Source organism: Aulonocara sp. 'chitande type north' Nkhata Bay, linkage group LG13 (genome assembly GCF_057382095.1).
Source record: "Aulonocara sp. 'chitande type north' Nkhata Bay isolate Kocher_YH1m ecotype deep benthic linkage group LG13, A_spYH_male_GT1.1, whole genome shotgun sequence".
Lineage (NCBI taxonomy): Eukaryota > Metazoa > Chordata > Actinopteri > Cichliformes > Cichlidae > Aulonocara > Aulonocara sp. 'chitande type north' Nkhata Bay.
The window spans coordinates 29,860,355-29,884,837 of record NC_141356.1 but is presented as its reverse complement, the minus strand read 5'-3'; the positions used below and the strand labels follow the sequence as shown (position 1 = coordinate 29,884,837).

The window sequence follows — 24,483 nt, the reverse complement described above, 5'->3', positions numbered from 1 at the left end:
AAACTGCTTCACTATGAGAGCCTATGCTTGTTTGTTTTGGTGCAAGCTGCTATCAGTCTGGTCACATGAAATGGGATGACAGCACTAATATAGAGTGATTGATGCAAACTGCTGCACAAAACACCAAAGCAGTGGCCATTTGCACCACATATCTCACTAAAACCATGAAAAAAAGAATTGATACCACAAAAACCCTGAATACCAGTCACAGATAATTTGTGTCATAGATTCGTAGACATACATTAGTTAGGTTCAGTTTTTTTTAGAGGAATACCACTATTATTTGCTAAAAGGAGGCCTTTCATATTCATCCTAAATAAATGGTGGAAAATAACTTCCCTAAAACTAGTTTTACAGATTTGTCCGAAGTTCATGACATTTTGAAAACTTTGATTTTCTGCTTATTAACTATGACTGCCATTTTTGTTGACTTTTCAGTCTGATTAGTCCCCGGTGGAATCGCGTGATCTTCAGAAATTTTTACAGAGGCAGACTCCTTTTATTTCATACCCTCAAGCTGTGTTGTCTGTCAGCGGACACATCAGAGCTGTCAATCACAGATGTCATGTCATGTCCTAACTGATAACCAGAGAGACGATGCTCCTTCTAAAACTACCTGTATATACCATTTAAGCTCATAATATTCATCTTTGTTTTCGTTTTAACCCTCTCAGGCTCAAATTAAGTTTTTGTTGCTAATGCACAAAAGAACACCTGAAGTGGTACTTCTGAGTAAAAAAAAAACCTCATAAAATATGTATGTGGGGTAATCAGGTTGTTAGCTTTTACTTGTTGCAAATCTGCAACGCCTGCCTTGAGAGGGTTAATTTAAATTTCTTCTATTTCATTCATCTTATATTTTTGTTTTGTTGTGTTAAAATGTGGTGATTTTTTCCCCTTCCTAGCTAAGCTTGATTTCAAAGAGGTACCTTCTCAATATCTTGCCCATTAATTCTGTTATTACTTACTGGGATCTCAGGGTAAATCACACACGAACAGATATTTAGATATTTTACTCATTTTGTATGAAAGAAAAGAAAGCATATTATGGTGTTAATGTGTTATTAATCTTGTGCAAGCAATTTATACATAAATGTCGTTTTTTTAAGACCAAACCAACTCTAGCTTACTGGAAAAAAACGATTTAAACCTGTTGGTTAAAAAGAAAAAAGGCTGTTTTTTTTGTTTCCTTTGAGGAAGATTTTGATTTAGTGAGTTAATAATCTGTTAAATTATGTGACCCCATCTTTATATTTTCTTTTTCCTATGTATGAAAGTTGCTAATATGTAAGGAATGTTTAATGGTAAATGGCCTGTATTTGTATAGCGCTTTTTACTAGTCCCCCCAAAGTGCTTTACACACCCAGTCATCCACCCATTCGCCCTCACATTCACACACTGGTGGAGGCAAGCTACAGTTGTAGCCACAGCTGCCCTGGGGCAGACTGACAGAAGCGAGGCTGCCATATCGCGCCATCGGCCCTTCTGGCCAACACCAGTAGGCGGTAGGTGAAGTGTCTTGCCCAAGGACACAACGACGGAGACTGTCTGAGCCGGGGCTCGAACCGCCAACCTTCCGATTACAAGGCGAACTCCCAACTCTTGAGCTACGATCGCCATAATATATGGTGTATTTTGTTTGTATGTTAATATTACTAATAAAAAAAAACAAACAACCCCCCCCCCTCATTTTGTTGTTTGTAAAAGTTTGTTATTCGTTTGACTCTTATGCAGTAATTTTGATAAATTTGTCACTTTCAACTGGATTTTGAAATCTTATCTTGATCCTGCATTACCTGAAAACTTACTGCTCAAATTGGGATGTAAATGCACAGATTAAGAGAGTTCACATCACCAAAGCCTTCTCTTTGATTTAATGCTTTCCAGTGGGAATGCCAGCATGCACACTGTGTCTTCAATATAGGTTTGTTGGAGCTCTGATTTAAGTCTGATAACACAGTCAGTTATTTTCTCCACTTCATGCATAGGAAACCATTTCAACCCCCTCCCCTCACTATAATTCACTGCCAGTTTCAATTAAGAGTCATAATTACTTTTCTCCCCGCATGGCAAAATGAGTCCGTTCATGTTGATAAAAGATGACACTGACAGTTGTTTCAGAGTTTCTATTAATGCACTCCAGAGCCCATTTATTGTTTTCAAGTCAGGATAAAATCATAAAAATTACATCCAGTCATGTGACATCCATGGAATTTCATTATTCTTGTAATAAACAACCAAACAGACCAAACTATTTTGTCCCACAATTTCTGTGAAGAATTGTGTTTACGTTGTAAGGCTAATGTGGTGGCATAGCCCATTCTTAATGCTTGCATTACGCAAATCTTTGCTGGACTTATATATATTTGCAGAGCAGACATCAATAAATGATGATTTTCTCAAGGCTCGCTCGATCCAGGTTTTGAGGCAACGAGATAGAGCAAAGATGTGTCTATTTTCCTCCATGATTTCTTGATTTTTAAGTATTTAATATTTCTGCTCATGCAAATTTCTCTCTCCCTTTCTTTCTCTAAGATGAAAAAAAAAAAACTGATAAAATCCCAGCCAGCACTTGTATAGTAGGCAGATCCTGCAGAATCAAGAGTGGTTTCCAGTCCTTAAAGAATGCCTCATAATATTATTAAAAACTGATGGCTCAGTGTTACCAGAGTTTGAACTCTTTTCTCAGTAGGAGATGCAAAATTGCCACCAGCTGAATAGAGCAATCAGGATGTTTCTATCGAAAGTGCTTTCCAAAGAGGTACAGAATGAGACAACTTTTAGTGCCACATGAGAAATCCTACCGCACATTTGGATTAAGGTATAATGGTGTCTCTGAAGATTTTTATTTTTTTTTTAAATCCTGCTCGAAAACAGTTATTTGAGCTAGAAGTTGCCAGTATACACATTGAATGTCCAAGCTATAACAATGGTTCATGTAAAATAATATAAAAGAGTTTACTAATGAACGGAGTTGTGGTTTAACATGTTTGGGGCCCTACAGAGGACCTATAGACAAACAGAGAAGTAAAGATTGGAAGAGGGTCATCAGTGCAAAAAACACAACAACAAACACTGTGCCCACAAATTGTGCGTAATGAGATCAAAAGAAGTAGAATTCTTGGGTTGGACTTCATTAAAAACAGGCATGATCCCTGTCATGGAAATCACTGCATGTGCTCAGGGACATGCCAAAATTTGTCTTGCCAGGTCTCTGTTGGAAATGAGATTTTTAATCTCAGTGAGATTTTTACCTGGATAAACAAGGACATTAAAAAACAGAGGAGAGGGACAATCTGACTTCTTATCAATACTCAGTTTGAAATCCTGCATCTCTGGTGGTATGGGGATGCTTTAGTACCTCTGGTGTTAAAATCTGCAAAGACACTATCTGTGCTAAAAGGTAAATACAGGTTTTAAAGTAACATATGCTCCCATTCAGATGATGTCCTTTTCAGGGAAAACTGTTCATATTTCAGCAATGCAATGCTAAGCCTACTAATGCTAAGCATATCACATCTATTACAGCAGCATGGCTTTGCAGTAGAGGAGTACTGAACTGAAAACTTTTGGTGTGTCTTGAAAAGAAAAATATGAAAACATATATCCAAGACTGATGAGCAGCTGGAATCCTATATCAAACAAGATCAGGACATTTCTCTCCCAAAAGTCCAGCAGCTAGTCTCCTCAGTTCCCAGAATATAACGACTGTTCTTAAAAGAAGAGATGCTACACAAAAAAACAAAACAAAAGCAAAGCAGCCCTGTTCCAGTTTTTTAGACTACCATCAAATTCAAAATGATCTTATTTTTTTACTTTAATGGCACATTTTTTTCAGTTTAGACAAAGAAAACATATCAATTTTCCATCTGTTTTTACTGGAATTTTATATAGAGTCCCAACTTTTTTGGATTTGGGGTTGTACGTGAGTTACGTTCCCCTGAGGGGTCTAGGCGGTGAGGGGGAAGTAAAAAAAAGTGTCCGGGTCAGAAAAAGGAGTCAAGGAGGCAAAAGGGTTAAATTAAATAGTTTTATTAAAGTAGCTCAACTAAAAGAGACAGACAAGCCGCTATCACCATTTAAGAAAACAAACAAAACTCAGGCGTTGGTCAATAAAGTACAAAAGTCAAAAAGAGAGCAGCTCACTAGCTGCAAACACGGACATGCAGCTCACTAGCTGAAAACCACCAAAAGCACAGCTCACTAGCTGTAACCACACTAATGGCACTCTGGCCCAGAGCTCACCTTACCCTGGGCTTAAATACTTTTCATTACTGATGTGAGTCAGCTGTGTAACAGGGAAAGGTGGCACCTCAGGCAGAACAGGTGGTGGGACACGCCCACACAGGCACCTTCAGGAGGAGGCCCTGCTAGGGCCGCAACACGTGTTTTGACTTTTTTTTATTTTGGTTCCATTAGATTTCTTATTATTTTACAGAATCAGTAAACTGATGCTATTGCTTGCATTTGTTATATTTTACAGAGTTCAAAAGGCAATGTTTAAGTCAAGCCTGATATTGCTTTACAAGTAAAAGAAATGCCCAGTTTCTTCTTCTGAGTGTGGAGTTCAGGTTATTAATTTAACACCTGTATCAGATCAGTAACCTACCCACAGGTAACCAATGCAAATGTGTTGGTATTCTATTAGAACTGAAAAAATGGATGAATCCTTTGTATATCCCTGGTAAAATAGAGACACAGAATAAACACATGGGTTACTGTCTGTGAATCTTCAGCTGATTTTTGCTGCTATATGGTCTATTGTGTTGTCTCGCTAGCTTGTGGTTACTGGCCTAATTGATACTATAAATATATGGCTGGCTCAAGGTAGCAGTAGAGACTCTCTCAATTAAATGAAAATACTGCACATAAACAAAATATGTTTAAAATGTGGTGTTAATACAAATGAACACTTTTACCTATAGCCAGCTTCCACAAGTTAGCCCCTGCCCACAACAATAGTTTCCCATGGAATGTCTAGACATGTATTTATTGGTACACTGAAGTTTCAAAGCAAAAATACTCAGCCATGAGTTAGCAACGTGTTTCATTTATGTTAATAGTTAATCTATTAGACTTAAAGAGCCATAGATGGGAGGTTTGCAGGATGAACGTCCCACTTTGTTTGGATGTTTTGGGCGTTATTTGGGCATTTAGAGTATATGAGATTTGAGAGCTTGAAATAGTGACATAAACATGGTTGTCATACAATATATATAAATATTCATGTTTTTATGCCCTACATGTCTGCCTGTGACAGTTAACAAGAAGCTTTCAAACTCCCAACTCAAACTCAGGTCATTAAAATGTGCAGCCTTTAAGCTTAGAGGCAAAAGATTCAGCTTCATGTTGAAAGCATAACTGTAGGGGCAAAACAGGTTGGTGTTTTTTAAACTATTTTGAATTTTACATGTAAGTTTGGCTCCATTTAATTTCATCCAAAATTCCACTAGATATACCAGATGTTTTAAATCAGACATAGTAGCACCACTGGGTGAATAATATATTTAGAAATACATAACAACCTTTAAATAGGGATTATGTATGTAACCATTACTTATATCCATTGTGTTGCATTAATTGCACATCTTTGAAAATGTCGATTCCACATTACCTCATTACTTCTTGCACTTGTACACTTACAGTTCATTTTTATATGCCAACTAACATTACTGTTGAGCGTTATCTGAAATCATTCTAATTATGTTATAAAGAATATAATAAGTTGATACTGTGGCCTGCAGTATTTGCCTGTGGAAATGTAAGTGAAACATTGCTATTACTAATTAATGGTAAAATTGGAAACATAATTACTTATTACTGTTATCATGAGATTTGACAGTAGCAGTATAACTAGATAATGTTTGGTTCTTTAGTTTGATTACATTTAGTTGTTGCTGCATTTTCCCCCAATTCAATAATGTCTCAAGAGCTTTGGCAAAGATTTATTGTGTTACACATTAAATTGCTTGCTCAAATGGAAATCGTGAATGAGTCAGTGACATATGGAAAACCACTACAAGCTTTACTTAAAGATTCTGAGCTAACCTTCAATATAAATTTGCCCTTTTGCAAACAGCCATTCACAGGCCATCTCGCTTCATCTGTGGAATGAGGGAAAAAGGTCCTTTTTATTGATATAGAGCATCATGTGTTCTCCTTTCCTTGGGGCAGAGTTGGCATAGGTCTGTGTGACTCATTAATCTGTTAGATTGGAACAGTCAGAACATTCGAAAGCCATGTCCCCATCTTTGCCAGTGTGATTCCTCCCATGAAACGGCTTCTCGGGCTTCAGAAAAGGCAAAAAAGGCTATAACTTATGTTTTCAATTACAAGGATATTCCATTTCAGAAGTTGCACATTGCTGCATCCATCTGTACAATTTGCGTGAACATCCTCTAGTTTTATTTGTCACAAAGAGGAACAGATCTACAGGGAAACTTGGACTTGCTTTGACCCCATTTTAGGTTTATTTTAGACATCAAGTCTCTGACTAATAAAAGTTTTCTTCTCTTTTAGAAAAAAGGACAATTTTCACATACCCTCTCCAATTTAAATTTACATATAGGCAAATTTATAACAATGCAATCATGATAGACATCACTGCCAACAGTGAGTATTGCAATGAGTAATGCACAAGTATTAAAGGAAACAGGGAAGCTGAAAAAAGAAGAACTGAAGCTATATTTCTAATACAAAGTCAAAACTATGGTCATTTCTTAAAGACACAGATTAGACTCCTTGAAATTCCAACCAATGTACGTTATCAGATTCCAACAGGGTGAAAACTTGCCGACAAAGCTTTTGAGGTCAAAGTATTGTCCTGTCAGCTTGAGACAATGTGGTTAGAATTGGTAGTTAGTGGGAACATTGTTATCCTACACAATAATCATCTACTGTAGATGTTGTGCTTTCAGGCCCTTAAAAGTTGGCAGCAATAGCAATTAAAATTTATGATAGCCATCCTGGCACACACATTCAACTTTGTGGTACTCTGCAAATGAATCCAGTCTGTGAAGTTTTTCATAAGGGAAACTGTAGGAAATCTGAAAAAGAACATTTATTGATTGGTTTTGGCTTTTGCCCATTTGGGCCCGTCAGCTAAAATGTACCTACAGCACAAACAGACCATCTCATATTTCTTCCAAGTGCCCTTACAAGCTAAGAGGCACACATTTGCATTTTCCCAGTGTGCAAGCTGGAGTTGCTGGCTGAAGATGTCTACACATGAAGCTGGAAATTAACTAATGATCTCTGTTTTGCAGAGACTTTTAGTATAGTATCTCTGACCCAGTGTGACTTAACCCTAGAGCCAGTTCTCACCCTGAATGACTTGGTGACCCCTGTGAGGTTTCTTTCTAACTTTACCCATGCACAATCCTCCATGAAGGATTTTAAATTATAGCTTGCCGTGAGTGTATAGATTTGAACGAGTGTGTAGTGCTACAGTGCCCTTGTTTTTCGTAAACCTGAAACGATATGTCAACATCTCATATTATTAAAAACTTAAAATTACAATGCAAAATTAGTCAAAGTGGGGCATGACATTCCTATATGACTTAGGCTCAAATCAAGGCTCACAAATAGAGGATTTGGAAAAGACTGCCTCTAAAAGAAATCTGAATAGGAGCTGAACTGACTATCTCTGTCCCACTGACACCAAGAGCATGTTATACCCACACTGACAGTATAACCATTAATAAGCGTAGTTGACAACTTAGTCCACAGGAGCTGTGTCTGACATGCATCAATAAATTTATGATGAGGAGTTAACATATGCAGATTGTAGCAGCATTCCATTAGTGCAAGCAAGGAAAGCACTGCTTGTCCAGTAAAATCTAAAAATAGACTATTTAAGCCAAAGTGACCTATCTCATCCATCTTAAACAGTCCAATAAGTTACTTGTGTAGGTTGTAGGATTGTAGGTCTTGTAGGTCAGTTCCATGGGTCATGTGCTGAGAGGCCAACAACTTTTCTGGTTGTTTGCACATGTGCATTGTAGATAATTCTCTGGTTTTTGATGGGAGATTAATGGGAGAATAGCATGCTTGACAATCTGCAACTGGGTCTGCTTTTGCTACTCTGAGATCAGTTACCATCTGCACATTTGTGGCGCAGTATTAACTGACCTAGTATTAGCAATTAAACAAGCTCTTTGTCATTCATGTTCTTAACAGATTTTTTTTAGTAACGAGCTTCTGCAGCACTTTTAATAACTCCTTCGACAAGTTAGCACGGAAAGCCTTGATGATGAAGAGGGGATGTTAAATCAGCCAGTAGTTTCAGATTAGCATGTATGAAAAACCACTTGAATGAATGACTGTACCAAGTTCAGGAAGCAATTTCACAAACATTTCACCTTTTTTTTTATCAATATTTTAATCCCCAGTAGATACTAACCATATTAACCATGGCACACAGTGCTCCAGTATTTTAATTCAACTTTGATTTTTTTGTTTTTAATGTATTTGAAAAATTCTTTTTAATTTCTATTTTTTAAATCAAAGTGTAGACCCTTTTTCCTAAACTCATTAACAGCTGTTTATTCTGAGATACGCAGCTGTCACGAGATTGCCACTACAAACATATGACTTCAGAGAATGTGATGCTGGGCATTAAACAGAATATAAAGTACAACCTTGTAATGTCTGCAGCAGTAATATGAATCCATATCATACTGATGGACTATGTACAATTTGAAAAACAGATACAGTTGATGTGTAGTGAGGTAGTTTAATTTTACTGCTGTGTTTTACTGCTTTTACTCAATGAAAGGCTCTAAAAAATTCCTCATCTTTGTCAGCTAATGGTAAACATAACTAAAGAAGTAATAATAACTTACACTTCTTCAGCAAGGAAGGAGTACAGAAAGAATCAGCTATCCACGCAGAGGGCATATAAAAGAGTGAAAAATAGGCAGTCCTAATTGTTAAAGGTAATATTTAGCTTCACTCACAGACCTGTTAAATAACCAAAACCCATCCACTCGTGTTGTGGGCAAGTTTCTGAGAAGTGTTCCACACTTACTGCACCAGAGAAGCAGAAAAACAACAACAAAATTGACTTATCAGTGTATGTTGTGATGTCTCCCTTGTCTACTGTTTGCTTAGGACTATTTCTCATCCATTTCCCTACTCAATGCAGTCAGTATGAGCTGATATGACAAACTCAGAATGCATATAGTACTGCTTTATACAGACTTGAATAGCACATTTGCAGCCACATGTGATGGAGATGTGGTGACTAGACTTTGACCTCTGACATGAAACTGTGAGACACAGAAAGAAAGAATGACAATCTACTGTTCTGGGTATATGATGGGTGGCAAGAAGCTGCTGAACCGTGGTGGTAAGTTCAGCCATTATCTTCTCTGTTTGCTAATATCTGTCTTCCACCTGAACAGTACTCTGAGTTTTATGCCTCTGCTGGGTCCATTTATGCTTGAACTATAAGCCTGTGACACAGGCTCAAATACAGAAAAAAAGCTGTTAACTAAAAATGAGATGAAATAGGGGGGGGGGGGAAGGAATACCAAACCATTATTAATTCACCAGGCTGTTAAAGTGGTAAACATCCAAATTATGTTGCAAATGAAGAAAATAAAATGACACTTACTGTGAGGCTTAGCTTTTAAACAAACAGACAACAACAAAAAAGACGAGAGAGAGCGAGAAGCCAGGTTATTCAGATGATACTAAAAAGCTGTTAACTTCTTATATTTGGCAGCTGACATAAAACAACATGTACGGCAACCTAACCTTGCTTTAGAGAAATGTGGCACACCGCATAAGCAAATGCTAGAAATGTTTTGTAACGTTGCCAAGTGAGACAGCAGCGCGTGCTCTTTTGTACCGTCCAATTCTGTTAATTAACATATGTTTGATAGTTGTTGTGAAGTGTGGCAGCAAAGCGGGTTTGACACCTTGCTTTTGGACAGTAGCTAGTTGTCTGACAGTATACGCTTGTATCTTGTACTCTTATATCCACTATATTTGATCCAATGCAAGGGGGTGTAATGAATTTGTAGATGATCAAATGAGATTACAGACTGACCATGTCTCAACAGAGATGAGTTAGAGATGAATGGAGATGAGATTGCAAAGCCTGTTGAAATGCACACTAGTATGCTGTGTGCAGACAGAGCAGAATAGAGGAGAGAGTTTGCAGCTGTGTATACTAATGCCACTGAGTTCCTCAAATAGGAGTTGTAGGTAATAGACTAGGCAAATCCAAAATTTCAGTGCAATAATGTCATTTCATGCATGCTATATTGATTTCTGTGCCTTAACCGACTACACAGATGACCGTAAGTGTCATAAAAAGCCATTGCCAAGCCGTACTCCCTTATCTTCTCACATACATCCTTGGAGTTGTTTTTAAATCAAATAAGCATGCTTTAAAGATTTTTCACAGCAGCACAGTATAGACTCCAAACAAATCATTAATTCATTTTACATGGAGCAAAAAGAGATTCCCACATCTTCTGAGAAGTGGTTTATCTATTCAAATGTAATAGAGAAGAGAAACAGCCCGTGTTGGGCAGCTGGTATTGCTGCTATTATTCTGCTTTCTCATTCATTCATAAACCTGTGCAGGCATTGGTTTAATGGCCTTGAATCTTAGCCTTTTACTACATGTCGTTCAGGTATTATATATTTTAAAGTACATAGTAACAAGTATGCAGCATATGACATTCTTTTATGTGCTCAGTATTGCTTTGATGGAAGTGATGATGTGGAAGTAATTTGTTGTTGGAGAGGAGATTAGACTCCACTATTTGACAAGCGAATCAATGTGGACTCAGGACAACCCCCTACCCTCCTGCGCCATCTTCCAACACCTAACCATCTTCATTTTTAGTATTTACCATTTATCTTCAGCCTGTCTATGGATTCCCGACAAGTCCATTAAGCAAGAGACACCTTAATGGCTCTCTGCTGATGATGGAGAATCCCTTGTCTGATGAGAAAGGTGAAAAAGACTAAAAACAAAACAAAAAAGCAACATCCCTTTGACCTTTGGGTCTATATTCAGTCACAGAGATGTCTGGATGAGCTGGATTGGCATCATCACTCTCCCAAATCCCTGAAGTGTCAGAGATTACCTGACTGAAGTTTGAAAACCTATCAGAATGTTTGGGTTTGGTTTTAAATAGAACTGTTAATCATTACTAGACAGTAGAGAACAAAACTACATTTTTATACCAAAACTTGTTGTAAAAGTTGTTCTTCATTTCAGCTACCCCCCTCCCCCCCAATCACTCTGGCTAAGCTGTTTTGGCTTACTTAAACATATATACAGGAAATGTTGACTGGAAAATGAAGGTGGAAATGATAGAACTAAAATAAAGTGCAAAGGACTCGCAAAGAGCAAACAGAGGAGAAAGCTGCAAAAGGAGCCTGTAGTGGCTCGGCACACACAAGCCAATAGCCGCAGCTGAGTACTCTCCAGTAAAGATAACAACATCACCGCAGCTAGATTACAGGCCCCAGTGATGGGCTGTGGGCCCAGGCAGAGATTAACACTGGCGTTCAGGTCTTTCTGGGACTTTGTCCCAGCGCTAACACTTACAGAATGAGATCTCTACAGGAGCACACAGTAGAAGCCAGACTGGCTGTCCAATGAAGACTAAATGATCAGGTAATCTGGTTTACACGTCTGTTAAATGGCAAAGAGCTCTATTGTGGCTGATAGCTGCCAAAGGTTACCCCTACTGTGTCCTGTTATAATATGGAACTGTGGAGATAAAAAAGAATCAGTTTTGCACAGGGCAGAATACAAATATAATAACATAGTTTGGGTGACACAATTACATCTGTTGGTTAAATATGCAGTACTATACAAAAGTCCTGACCCACTGCTGCTTTATATTTTGCTAGAAAAACAGGAAATAGGTTCAATGACTTATTGAAAAACGTGCAAAGATAAATGGATATGCAGTGTATAAGGCAGAGTTAGTACAATTCTGATTAACTTGAAAGTCAACGTTCTTGAACACGGCATGAACTCTCTCAGACAAGTTTTCTTGTAACTTCTTTAAGTAGTCTTCAGGAATAGTTCGCTGTGCTTCCTGAAGGACATTCAAAGCTCTTCTTTGGATGTTGGCTGCCTTTTATTCTGTTCTGTCACGGTGATCCCACACTGCTTCAATAATGCGCTTTCCAGATGGTGTTACATGGTCGATCAAAATCTGATGTTATTTTTCTGCATTAATAATTCAGTCAGTTTTTGACCCTTACACCACCGGCTGAAATGCAGCACCAACCGTGACCAGCGTGTTTCACAGATCCTTGAAGACACTCTCTGATCTAATTTGGATTCATCACTGCATAAGACTTGTTGCCACTGATTTTCTGTCCACTTCTTGACATATCTCAGCCTTTTCCCCCTTTTCCCCTTCCTTAAGAATAGCTTCATCTTCTTAACAGCTACCCCTCCAATGAGACCATTTGTGATGAGGTTTTGGGGAACAGCAGATGAATCCACTGAAGGGTAAGGTACATCTCTCAGGTCCTGTGACAGGTTGACTTGATTTTTTTTCCTATTACTTAAGGACTTGACTTTCAGATACTGTTTATCTGCTCTGGAGTTTTCTAGGCTGGCCACTTTTTGGCTAATAGCTCTTTTGGAGTCACCTTGTTTGTACAAAAATACTATTTTATTCCTTCCAGACTTGTGTCTTTGGTATTTTTCAAAGATTCCGCTGAAGAATTGAGTTCAGATTTTGTGTTTTAAAACAGGCTGCTAATGACAAAGTTCCTGAAGGTGCAATTTAAAATTGGTACATTGTTACAGACTGGACCTGTATCTGACAGAGTGAAAAAGCAGCCAGTACCCAGAAACCTTTGAAAAACCTTCAGAAAGCCTGGACAACTCTGGCTCAAGACTATATTAAAAAATTACAAGACAGTTTAGCTCCTTGGAAATAAAAAAATAAGTAATTGAGGGGTGGTTCCAGACCTCTGTACAGTACTGTATATATCTTTTTTCATTGCTTTTGAAAAATATTAATATTATTAATCAAAATTTAACACACACAAACTAAATGCAGTTTTATCTTAAATTCTAGCTACTTTATAGAAGCTATAAAATAAGGGAAGCTATGGTAAGAGGCAGAAGCTACATAAAAAAAATCACATGTTAAATTCACCATCACTGACAAAGAACATACTGAATAGTAACAGAGAGATAAAACACAAGAGCACTTACATTACATTAAATGCATTATTGCATTTTCTATTTTAGGTCTGAAAAAATAGTGCACATTATGTTGTATGTGTTGGAGCTTCCTCATGAAAATGATCCATTTCAGATGTCAGGAAATCTCAATCTCGAGTGAGTTTTTACCGCCAAACTGTAGTGGCATCAACTACATTACACTCACCTCTTTGAACTTACCATGCACAGCAGAGCAGCCTCAGCTCAAAAGCTGCCCTCAGACACATTACCAAGGTACAGCCGAAACTAATGGCAGTGGTTGATGGCACGAAATCCACGTTATGCAAAATCTGCACTCCTCAGGACCCGGTGTAACGATTAAAGTTAAGTATGCACTGTCTTACATGGTTCATGACACAAACAAGACCCAGTTCAAGTGACCAAGTGATAGTGTTTATGTTTAGCTGGAATTTATACCTTATTCCTGCTGTAAATATTACACACACAGAAACTCTTTACTTTGCCTACCAATCCATTTCTACTTACAAACACACTCCATTTGCAGGACTAACGTCAACATTCAAACTAAGTTAAATAGTACATTAACAATGCGGTTTGCCAAATTGAAATAAAATTGCTGCTTGGAATACTTTACTGGCAACAATTATTCAGTGGAAAAGTATGACATCCGAAAATTACAGACGTGATAAAGATGAATGGTGAGGCATAATAAACACACCGGAGACTGGAGCTTGTGCTGTGAAGTGCAAGCTACTAAAACACCTTCTGCAAGTTAAGATAGAGTTTGGTTTCAAAATCAATGACAGAAACAATCAAACATCACTCACAACTGAAAAGACAAATCATTCAAATATGGTAGATAATCTTTTTTGAGAGATGATCACTTGAGCCGGTGATGAAGTTTCGCAGATTCCTCACTCCTCACAAACCAGGGGCTTGGGCCCTGTGCAATCTAGACATGCAATGATTGCAATAATTTCCTTGTCCAGTTCTGGCTTACTGTTAATTAAAAGTCCGACCTGCCATTCAAATTTTACAAACTGTAATGTGTAACTCTTTTTTCACATTTTTATATTTTCCTCATCAGGTTAAAGGAGCTTCTGTTGCTCAAGCAAATTTTACAATAAATAGATTTGAGTATACTCACTGTAACACTTAGCATTTTAAGATCTGTGTCTCTTACTGTATCTCTAAATTCAAGGTGACAGTGGGGATTTTCACACCACTGTGCCACACTAAGTTACATTACAATATGCATGTCAAAAGGTGGCAAATAAATCAGTGCTGATCTTGCTGGAGTTGGAGGTAATTAATCTTTCACAACAGTTATATTTACTGAAATTTCTACAGGGAAAATAGAAGATGCTGTAATAGAGTTTCTACACTGATTGGCAGAGAAATGGCAGATTACTATCTACTTTTAGTGATACAAGAAGTCCAGATATATTAAGATCCTATAAAATATTATATTTTGTTTCATAATCCACATTCTGTATAGTTTATGTTTTACAGAAGGCTAATTCAATCAGCCGGTCGCTGATCGTGGCCAAGTAGCTGAAAAAAAAAGGTCACCAGCTGAATAAGTGATGGATGTCTGGTTCAATCCCAAGCCAATACTGTACTGTGTGTTATTTCAGATCCTGCGCTGTGAACGAGTAACCGTGTCTCAGTATTTCATATCGAGAAAGTCCAGGTTAGAGTTCAATATTACTGACACGTCACATATCCAGATACTGCATGGATACTTTAAATATTTAATGCGTTTAAATTGGAAGCATGCATGGAAATGAAATCATGAATATATTTATCCTAAACTCAGATCTGGTTAGCTTTAGATCAACAAGCATGACCCACTGGGAGCAAACAGAGAGGGGGGCTGCTCATGCTTATTCAGTGTTTGTTAGACATTTCTTTTTGTGCTGATATCTATTCAGTATTTGTTGTCTATTGCTTGTTCGATGTTGATTGTGTCTGGGCCTGTGCTTTCTATTCACATGTCAGTGTCTGTGTATTGGCTCTGAGGAAAAAACTCAGCAGACAGTGACTGAAATGCCTCTCCTCTGAGAGTATAGCAGCTAATAGCAGTCCCAGTCCTTGAGTTTTGAGGTTATCCCATTCAATCACTCCTCTCCACTTCAGCAGACACATTACTAGGCTGCAAAGAGACCCTGGTACTATGGTATAGCAAGCAATAGGATGTGATAGCACAGAATGGATGTTGCACTGAGCAATTTGTTCCTGCTGTTTGTGATAAAACCTTAAGACATAATCCTGTTGAGTGGGATTATTAATTTGATTTGATGTGTTTTAAGGCTTTAAATGTTAACATCAGATGTTCACGGGGAGAAAAAAAAGGAAAAAAGGAAAATGAATAAGAAGGCTATGCACAAAGCGCGCTCTAATGTTGTGCCATCTGTGTTCTGTGCCAAAGGGAGACTCCTCCTATTCACACTTCTGTGATTTCCAATGCATCCCAGCCCAAGGTGACTGACACTTACACAGTTGCAGTGCAGCTTGTTCAGAGAGCCATAGCTTAGTTTCTGACAGAAGGCACAGAGGTTTTGACAGGACATGACCCCACTGAGAATATAACTCCATGTTCAGAGTTTTATTCATCTATTAGTTTTTTTGTGCCAGAGTTTTGCCTTCAAAGAAACCAAATTAAATAAATACATTAAGTAAATATTCGTTTTCATCAATTTGTATGCACCTAGAATTCTGTGGTAACTGAAATGATTCTGCAGTTATTTGTACATGCCTCCATTTCTCATACAAAAAGGTAAAACTGGACATATTTTTGCACATTACTTCTGGATTTGAATAACAACTCATTGTGAAGCCAAAATGTAACCCAGAGAGAGAAGAGGCTGAAGATAATTGAAAATGTTCACTGGAAAAATCCACTTGAAATTAGTGATAGCTGCCAATCTGATCTGTGGATCTTTTGTCCTATAATACCCTGTTATATTGTTTAGTTTCAGGAAAGGAAGTCCAGATGTAAATATGTCCTAACACACATGTGGGCTTTTTGAACAAGAAACCAAACAAATATTCACAACAGGAAAAAAATGCATTGCTAATATCATTGACTAGCTAAATAACTAAATAGCAGCAGCATGTGCAAATATCATTTGGTATATTAATTACTCAGTCACCATTGATTAAAAGTAGACTGGCTACCTCGTTGTGATTGCATTGAATTTTTCACGTTTAGTGACCAATGTTGAGTGTAACATGCACAATATGTGTAATGTGTTACTGTAACAACATTACATTTCTTAGTAATGTTTCTTCATTTAAGAAGTTTCTTGCATGATGAAAGTTCAGTTAGCTGCATGCAGGGTGGATATAATGAAAACAAAGACAAAGATAGCGCACTTGCGCTCCGATCAGCTGACAGCAGTGGCGGGATCTACGACTTTTGAAAAGTAATGTGCAAGCTGCTTCTACGACAGAAACAACTGCATTATACTGCTAAGCACAACATCGGCTCTTTGTAAGCATCTGCACAGGGAGCATGCTAACACAACGCTTGCAAGAAACCTGGAGTGATGATGAAGGTGATTTTATGCCAAGCTGAGCCCATCAGTTAGAACCTGATCTTCTACAGAAAAAAAAAAGGCAGTGATGAGCAGTCAGACATGTAGCATTGCGGCCCTGCACATGTTTCTCCGATACCATCACTGTCAAGTGTCTTTGGGCTGGTGTTACACTTTTCGTTATGTTGTCAGCTTTGCTTTACTTCAACACTAAAAGAATCACTTGCAGATGTCCTCATTAGGATCGGGATTTGTATTGGCACGTGGCTCTGTAACCTAAATGTTGTATTGTTAACTGGAAACTTTGTGAGGTCATGTTAGGGAGAAACACTGAAGTACTGTAACAAGAAGTGTAAAAAAAAACTGTCTCCAGAGAGTAATGAAGTAATCTAGAGTGCTGCATTACTCTTAAGAATAGTAAAGAGTAGTGTACAATACATAGAAGAAATTGCAGTGACCAACTAGTCGTCCAGAGTTTGAGTGTCAAAAAATCTTCAAACTTTTTAATTACAAGATAATTTAAAAAGGTTGCCACACGCAAAGCGACTGGTCTATAAACAGCTGTGGTCCATCTCAGACTGACTGCAACCACTCTCAGACAGACTGCCACAGGTTTGCAAATAAGTGCCACGTAATTGATGAACATTAGCAGATTGCTACCATGTTGCAATGAATCTCATCTGTGATTCATCTCGTTGAATTCTGGTTATGTTCCTAAATAAAAGCACCTATGTAACTTTTTCAGTCAAATTGCTGTCCTGCAACAAATCCATCGCTATTTGTGGAGGAACTTTTGACTTTTTGTTCATTGCTGTAATATCACAAACTGACTGTGTATAATTTCAAACTTGACTTCTTTCGATTGCAGAGTGATAGCAGACTGACTTGGTCTTATTGCAGTTTTATTGCCATTTTAGATGGCAACTAACCACGAGCTGTCAGAACCCTGGTCCCTATCTTTGAAGTAACCATTAAAAGACAACAAGACTTCAGTGCACACAGTTGCAATAAATTTAGTCTAGTTCCCCTAGTGTGGCTAACACACACTATAAAAGATGGATATAGCTACCATAATATCCTCCGATGGTTTGTGAAGTATTTCTGATCATTTTCCAAAGACCACTTCTCCTTTCATCGTGACTAGATAAGTTTCACTTGGTGAGCTGTTTGAAGAAAACTATGTAGATTTCCTTCAACAGCTTCAACTGTCCCAACTGAATGATGAAAAATGAATTTCATTTCCAGTTGAAGTTTAATGATTTTTATTGCTCAGACTGAGAGAAAATGCATTTCACTAAATCTTCACATGGGTGCTACTATTGCTCTGTTACTCCTTTTCCAGGCCGTCCAGTCTGACATGATTGGTTGCTGGTATGCAAGGTTTCATGAGGTTTTTGTGACACCTCTTCTCTATCCACTCTTTCTGTACCTGCCTGATTCTAACACTGCTTGACACTTCTGTTGATGCATAATTCAGCGAGGAACTAATTACCCTAGCAGCTGGCACAAAGAAATTTCCTGCCTGCCCTACTGTTGCAGCAGTTCCTCACACTTTGTCAACACAGAATTTCCTGCTGCCGTGCCCCAGTACCACACAGTGTAAACCACATCACTTTTAACTATCCACTCTTTGAATCAATGTTAAATGAACTTTGACGCTCCCAGTATTATTTGGTTGAACATGTGAGGTGAATAAAAAATGCATGGCTTTCTCCACCTACAAAGTATGATTGAAATAAATGGTAAGACTGCTGTGGTTGCTTCGTATCAGTGCTGGGTTATTCTTGCCTGATTGTGCCTTACTTGTAGAGGACGACATGAATTGCAAATCATACTAAAACGCGGAGAATGTCTGAATTTACCTGTTGAGGATGAAAGACTGAAATGTCTTTTGAGTGCCGTTTTGGAAATTCCATAAAAGCATAATTGGAACTGCATCTGTTTTATCTCGCTGTGTAGATCAAACAGCTGTGGTGCCACTTGACGAGCATACCGAAGGCCCCATCAGTGAAGAAATTCACCATGATGGCGATCACTTGGAAACAATATAGAGATTACAGCTTTTTTTTTTTTTTTCTTGAGCGACTAGCAAACTTTTTCAACCAAGCTGAAAGTGAAACAGTTCCTTCACTGGTATTTTCTTTCAAAAACTCTTTGCTCTTATTAAAATTATTCACATTCTAGACTCACAGCCAGTTCCTTAGGTACATCTGTACAACCGCTCATTAACGCAAATGTAGACATGGTCGAGACAACCTGATGTTCAAGTGTTCAAACTGAACAACAGAATGGGGAATGAAGGTTATTTAAGTGATTTTAGATGTAGTATGGCTGTTTGTGTTAGACTGCTTGGTCTGGCTATCTTAGAAATGCCGATTGACTGGGATTAGTCTGGTTTACAAAGAATAGTTAAAAAAAAAAAAAAAAGGTAAATATCCAGGGAGCACCGGTTCTTGAGCAGGTGGCCTGCAGGAGCAGATAGCCGCATCAGGTGCAACTCCTGGCAGGTAAGACTGTGTAACCCTGGTAAGATTTACAGCAATCAGAAGTACAGGGTTCTTTGAATGCATCGTAGTCCTTGTCTGATAGTTTAATTTCCGGGCTTGCCCTGAAGGCACCGTCTGCGGCTCCGTGCGCGTGAAGGTGTGGTGTAGAGGAAAAAGGACGGCAAGGAAAAACTCCATGCTGCCGCGGAGCACGGTTTTTTCCAGTTGAAAGAGAGGAAAGAGGTTTAATTAACATTTGTGAGAGAGCTGTCGTTAGCGGTGAACCACAGACGGGTACCTACCTGAAAGGAGCCGGAGTATTTCTTTGAACTTTTTGAACTATTCTGGTGAGTTAGCCTAGCTCACTTAGCACCGCTATTGCAGTTCAATGCACTGGAAAAAATAACTAACCAGTCAGAATAGTAGTAAATGTGTTTAATGATGTTTAAGATGTGTTTTCATAGTATTGCAATGTTGTGACAGTTTTGTTTATTATGAGTGTCTAATGTTTTTACTTTCTTGGGCCTGCTAGTTCAGCCGCGGCCAGCTAAGTGGTTATGCGCAGTTCACGTGCAATAGCTGTGCTGTTACTGTAACTGCGGGTGATGCACAGTAATACGGTGTATTTACTTTTAATGTGTCACAAGATGCAGATTTATTTTAATATTTCAAAAGAACCAAGGACATTAGGAACAAGGACATTTAAGGAATGTGGACATCTAACATTCTGCGTATTTGTGTGCAGACTGGTTTTTTTTTTGAGGTACAGTTCCATGGGTGCCAAGTGAGGAGCTGGTATCGTGGGTCTAAGACACTGTTGCTGCTGTGGAGGCCTTCTCTGTGTCAGGACGCCGACACGTTGATGCCTGCCGTACCAGGAGGGCGGTAGGGAAAAAAACAAAAGGAAGCCCACCTGAGAGATACCTTATCATTTTCTTTGCTACTTTTTCTCCGCCTGAGATTCAGGTCGTTTTCAGTTCTTAACCCAGGACAGTGGGTAACTGAATAAACTGACACCATAAGGAACTGGACACTCACGTGCTATTTTCTTTTCTTTTTCCTTTTCTTTGGGGTGTTGAAATATTGTGTTTCTTGTCTTACATCTATTTTGATTGTTTCAATTATTTTTGTGATGCATTTGAGATGGTTACTGCATTTGAAGGTATCCCTACATTGAGGATGAGCAAAGGGAACTGATCCAAAAGGAAATATATAAAGCAAACTTTGTTTCATAAACCTGTGGTCGTGCGTGTTATGTGGGTTGGAAGTCTCATTGCTCTTACAGAGTTGCTACCGCCAATCTCCTTCCCAAACCTAGATTCGGATATTGTAGACATTGCACTTGGGCGAGCAGTATAGATCTTCTCTTTATAGATAGAGGGACACACGTCCAGGTTACAACTGCATAACTGAGGCTAAAATTGGCATGAGCTTACCAAAACGGGATAACTGAAGATTGTGAAAAACATTGTCTGGTCTGGTCTGGTGAGTCTCAGTTGTTGCTGACATTTGAATGGCAGGGTCATGATTTGGTGTAAACAACAAGGATCCATCCTGTCTTGTATCAGTGGCTCAGGCTGGTTGTTGTGATGGACTAGTGTGGGGGCTATTTTGTTGGTCCATTTTTAACCTCTTAATATCGTGGACCCATATTCGGATGGCTGCTTTCAGCAGGATAATCTGCTATCACGAAGCTCAAATTGTGTCAAACTGGTTTCTAACTCAGTATTGTTCCTTTTGGATGCGGTGGAGCTCACATCATGAATGTGCAACAACTGTGTGGTACTGTCACGTCAGTATGCACCGTTTCCACCATCTTGTTGAATCTGTGCCACCAAGAATTAAGCCAGTTCTCACCTCAAAAGGAGGTCCAACTTGCAAGGTGTACCTAATGAAATGGCTGGTGAGTTTATATAAAGACTTGCGTTAATATTTCTTTTGAGGACAGAATATGGGCCATTGTTTTTAATGTTGTGTATTTCCTCTAAGCTGCAACACATCCACTCTGCAAAAGACCCTCAAGCTAATGCCACTACAGTTATAACTACAAGGATCACGGTCTTCATAATCAGGCAGCTCATTTGGATATGCATCAGTCATGCTCCAGGCAGCTGTTTAGAAACACTTCTCTTCCTCTGTAAAAATGCATCATTTTTGTTTTAACATTCAGATTAGGTAGACACAAACAAAACTGTCAAAACATTTATTTATTAATTTATGTGTGGAAAAGAAAATCACAATTAATTAGGTATGCTAATCATTGATTCATTAAATATTTAATTGAGATTCTGGCAGCATTTCCAGTATACTTATATAGGACATGTTAAATTTCTCAAGTAGCAATAAAAACTACACTAACTACACTTTTCTGTTTAACAGCTGCAAAATCACATCAAAATATTAATCACACTTCACTCAAAATTAGTTTTCTAACTATATGACAGCACTGTTGAGCTCTGTGGGTTGGCTGAAGTGAATAAAACTTTGTCTTGTTGGTCAAAAAAAAAATCTTTAAGAGTTTACAACCACGCTAGCAGCTCTGTGAGGCTATATATATAGTACAGTAGAACGTTTAGCTAATGTTGGCATGCTAAAATAATGTCAATAAAAATGTTTAATATTCATCTTAGCTCATTATGTTGATGCATTTTTGCTTGCCAAATATTACTAAACAAGAGGTCTAAAATGGAAATTATTAACCTGGCAACCTGTGAGCCTGTGATGCCACTTAATAGAAAGTCGAGCTACCACAGCAGTTCTTTCCATTTTTAGTCAAACCTGGGTAAAGTCGCCTCTATTCTTCCCCTCTAACCTGGCCAGATTCTGACTCAGCTGAGATGCTTGTTGCTATAAACAATAATAACTGGAAATATTAATAAATCCTAATCAATGCAAGTTTATGGACAACTATAACAAAGTTGGTGCACTTCAAAAAAAATGTAGTAAAGACACGAAGAGGACCTTCATCTAGTATTAACATCACTCATGTCAAAGCCTGTGTGGATATATGAGCACTGTTCTTTATAATTGGGTGAAGAAATTAAATTTATTCACTCAGAAAATTAATTTCAAAAGCTGGAACTTGTTCATTTTACTGGGCAGAACAAAAAACAAAAGGAAAAGCAGAGAAGTGAGAGAAGATGATGATACTCTGAGAACAGATGGGACTGCATGGTCTTGTGCTTGACTGTCGAGGTTAATTGTTTATTTGCTCCAGTAGCTGTAGTCTGTTCAGATTATTGTTATCAGGGGGGACTGAAGATTTTCCAGCCAAGTCCTTTAAGACCCCTGCTATGTGCATGATGAGCATATAGCAATATCTCCAAATATAAAGGGATAGACACTATTAGAGCCTCACTGATATTTTTGAAACACTGGAGGTTTTAGCGAATGTGACGTGCAAAGAGGGGGATTTTTTTGTGATTATTATTATTTTTACTTTTAGCAGACACTGCTTGCTGCATATTTTAGGCTCAGAGTAATGATGTGATGAGTTGCACCCAGTAAAGTGTGTTAGAGTTTGTATTGTTGATTGTCATTTATGCTTAGAAATATTTAACCATAGATGCTTAGAGGTGTATAATCAATTGTGTAGTGATAAGTTGTGTGATCTTTAACAGGCTACAGAGGCTTGGTGTGTATTCCACACTAGAATGCACACCTATATCCTGGGAGCATGGGAAAGTTCGTACCTTGTCTTAATTGTTTTATGGTAGGATTAACGTAGCTACGTCTGTTCTAGTCTAAGTGCTTTTCTGTTTAGATGAACTGCTGGACTTCCTCACCGGGGGGGGGGGTCTAGTCTACCCTCTTCCTGACCAAGGATGTTTGACCCTTTGATCAGCAACACACACACACACACACACAGGCAAGGTACTCTTTGTTTGTATGTAGACGTCGTATGTTAATGAACCTATGCATATTCATGTAACCTCAATAAAAGGACAGTGGTACGGGAGGACGGACGAGAGCGACTGGGGTCAAGCGAAGGGACGGCGCTCTGTCCGGTCTCTCCCGTGCACGAGTAACATGAAGAACTTTGCCTATTTGTGTCTTGCTTAGCAGTGTAATTATATTGTCTTCAACGTTCCAGCGGATGGGTTCAAGCTACAAACCTATCATTAATTGGTCCTTCGATGCCGGAGCCCTGGAATCGCATTCACCGAGGGGAGGAGAGGCACGCTGAAAGACTGACGTCAGCCAGGAAGTTCCTGTGGATTCGCGGTCTGTCTTTTCTCCTCGATGAATGACGGTCGGCGGGATTCGGGCTGATATTACACTCTAAGCAATGCCAAGTAAGTTTAAAGAGGCCGACTCTATAACCGTGTCGTTGTGCAGTCTCCGCCACTGTGTGAGGCGTTGAGAAGTTCGCTACTTTGTGGAGCGATACCCGGGTTCCTTGCTACTTTGTGGAGCAAGAGGTTCCTCGCTACTTTGTGTGGCGAGAGGTGAGTTCTCCGCCACTTTGTGGGGCGTTGAGAAGTTCCGCGGGGTCCAGACTGTGCTGGACGATAGGCCTATTTTGTGTTGTTTTTGTTGTCGTCGTCGTTGTTGTTGTTGTGTGGGTGTGTGCGGAGCAGAACATGTGGTCTGTGACACCGACTGTTGTTGTTATCATGGGTTTCTAAGCAACCAAGAGTGAGTCGGAGGGAGACAGACGTTTGTGCTGGACTTTGCTCCTGGCAGCACAAAGTATTTATGTAAAAAAGAGAGGGAGCGACGGCTCCACAGCTGCGCGGGTTCACGCAAGCGCGGTCACGCGGGTTTCACGCGGACCTGAGCCGTGCGGTTAATCGCAGACTTATAAATGGAAGAGATTAAGATGTTAAGAAGTTTTCAGAAAACACACCAGCCTTGAAGAGCGTGTGGAGAAGGCCAGCCCACATCAGCAGCTATGCTCTGGTGGGTGGCTGTCCCCCCACCCCTTGCTGACACAAAACGTTAACTCTTCAGCCTGTGTGCCAGACCATAGACGTAATTGAGGTGGATAGTTGTTAAAAGTAATCTACATTACGCTTGTGGTTGCTCAAATTCAGTACAATGACATGTAAGGTGAAGTGATATAGATAAATATTTAAACTAATGAAGTGCATAGAGGCACTTGACCTGTGTGGAAGACTGTCGTCTTATTATGAACCATTGTTGAGATATACAGCACACCTGTGAAAACAACTAATATGCTGAACCCTGTATGAAACATCTAAAAGTACATGATGGAGAAGCTGTGTTGAATATGAAAGTGTAAGACTTTGCCGCTGTGGGCAGAGCAACTACTGTG

At 38.9% G+C, this 24,483-nt stretch overlaps 1 long non-coding RNA gene across 1 annotated transcript; it reads left to right on the top strand.

The window, feature by feature from the left end:
- Positions 1–19,255: 19,255 nt before the first annotated feature.
- On the top strand, positions 19,256–20,441 carry LOC147316362 (uncharacterized). The gene is made up of 2 exons (XR_015124331.1): positions 19,256–19,552; positions 19,951–20,441. It is a non-coding gene; the product is annotated as an uncharacterized LOC147316362 (long non-coding RNA).
- The last annotated feature ends 4,042 nt before the right edge of the window (positions 20,442–24,483 follow it).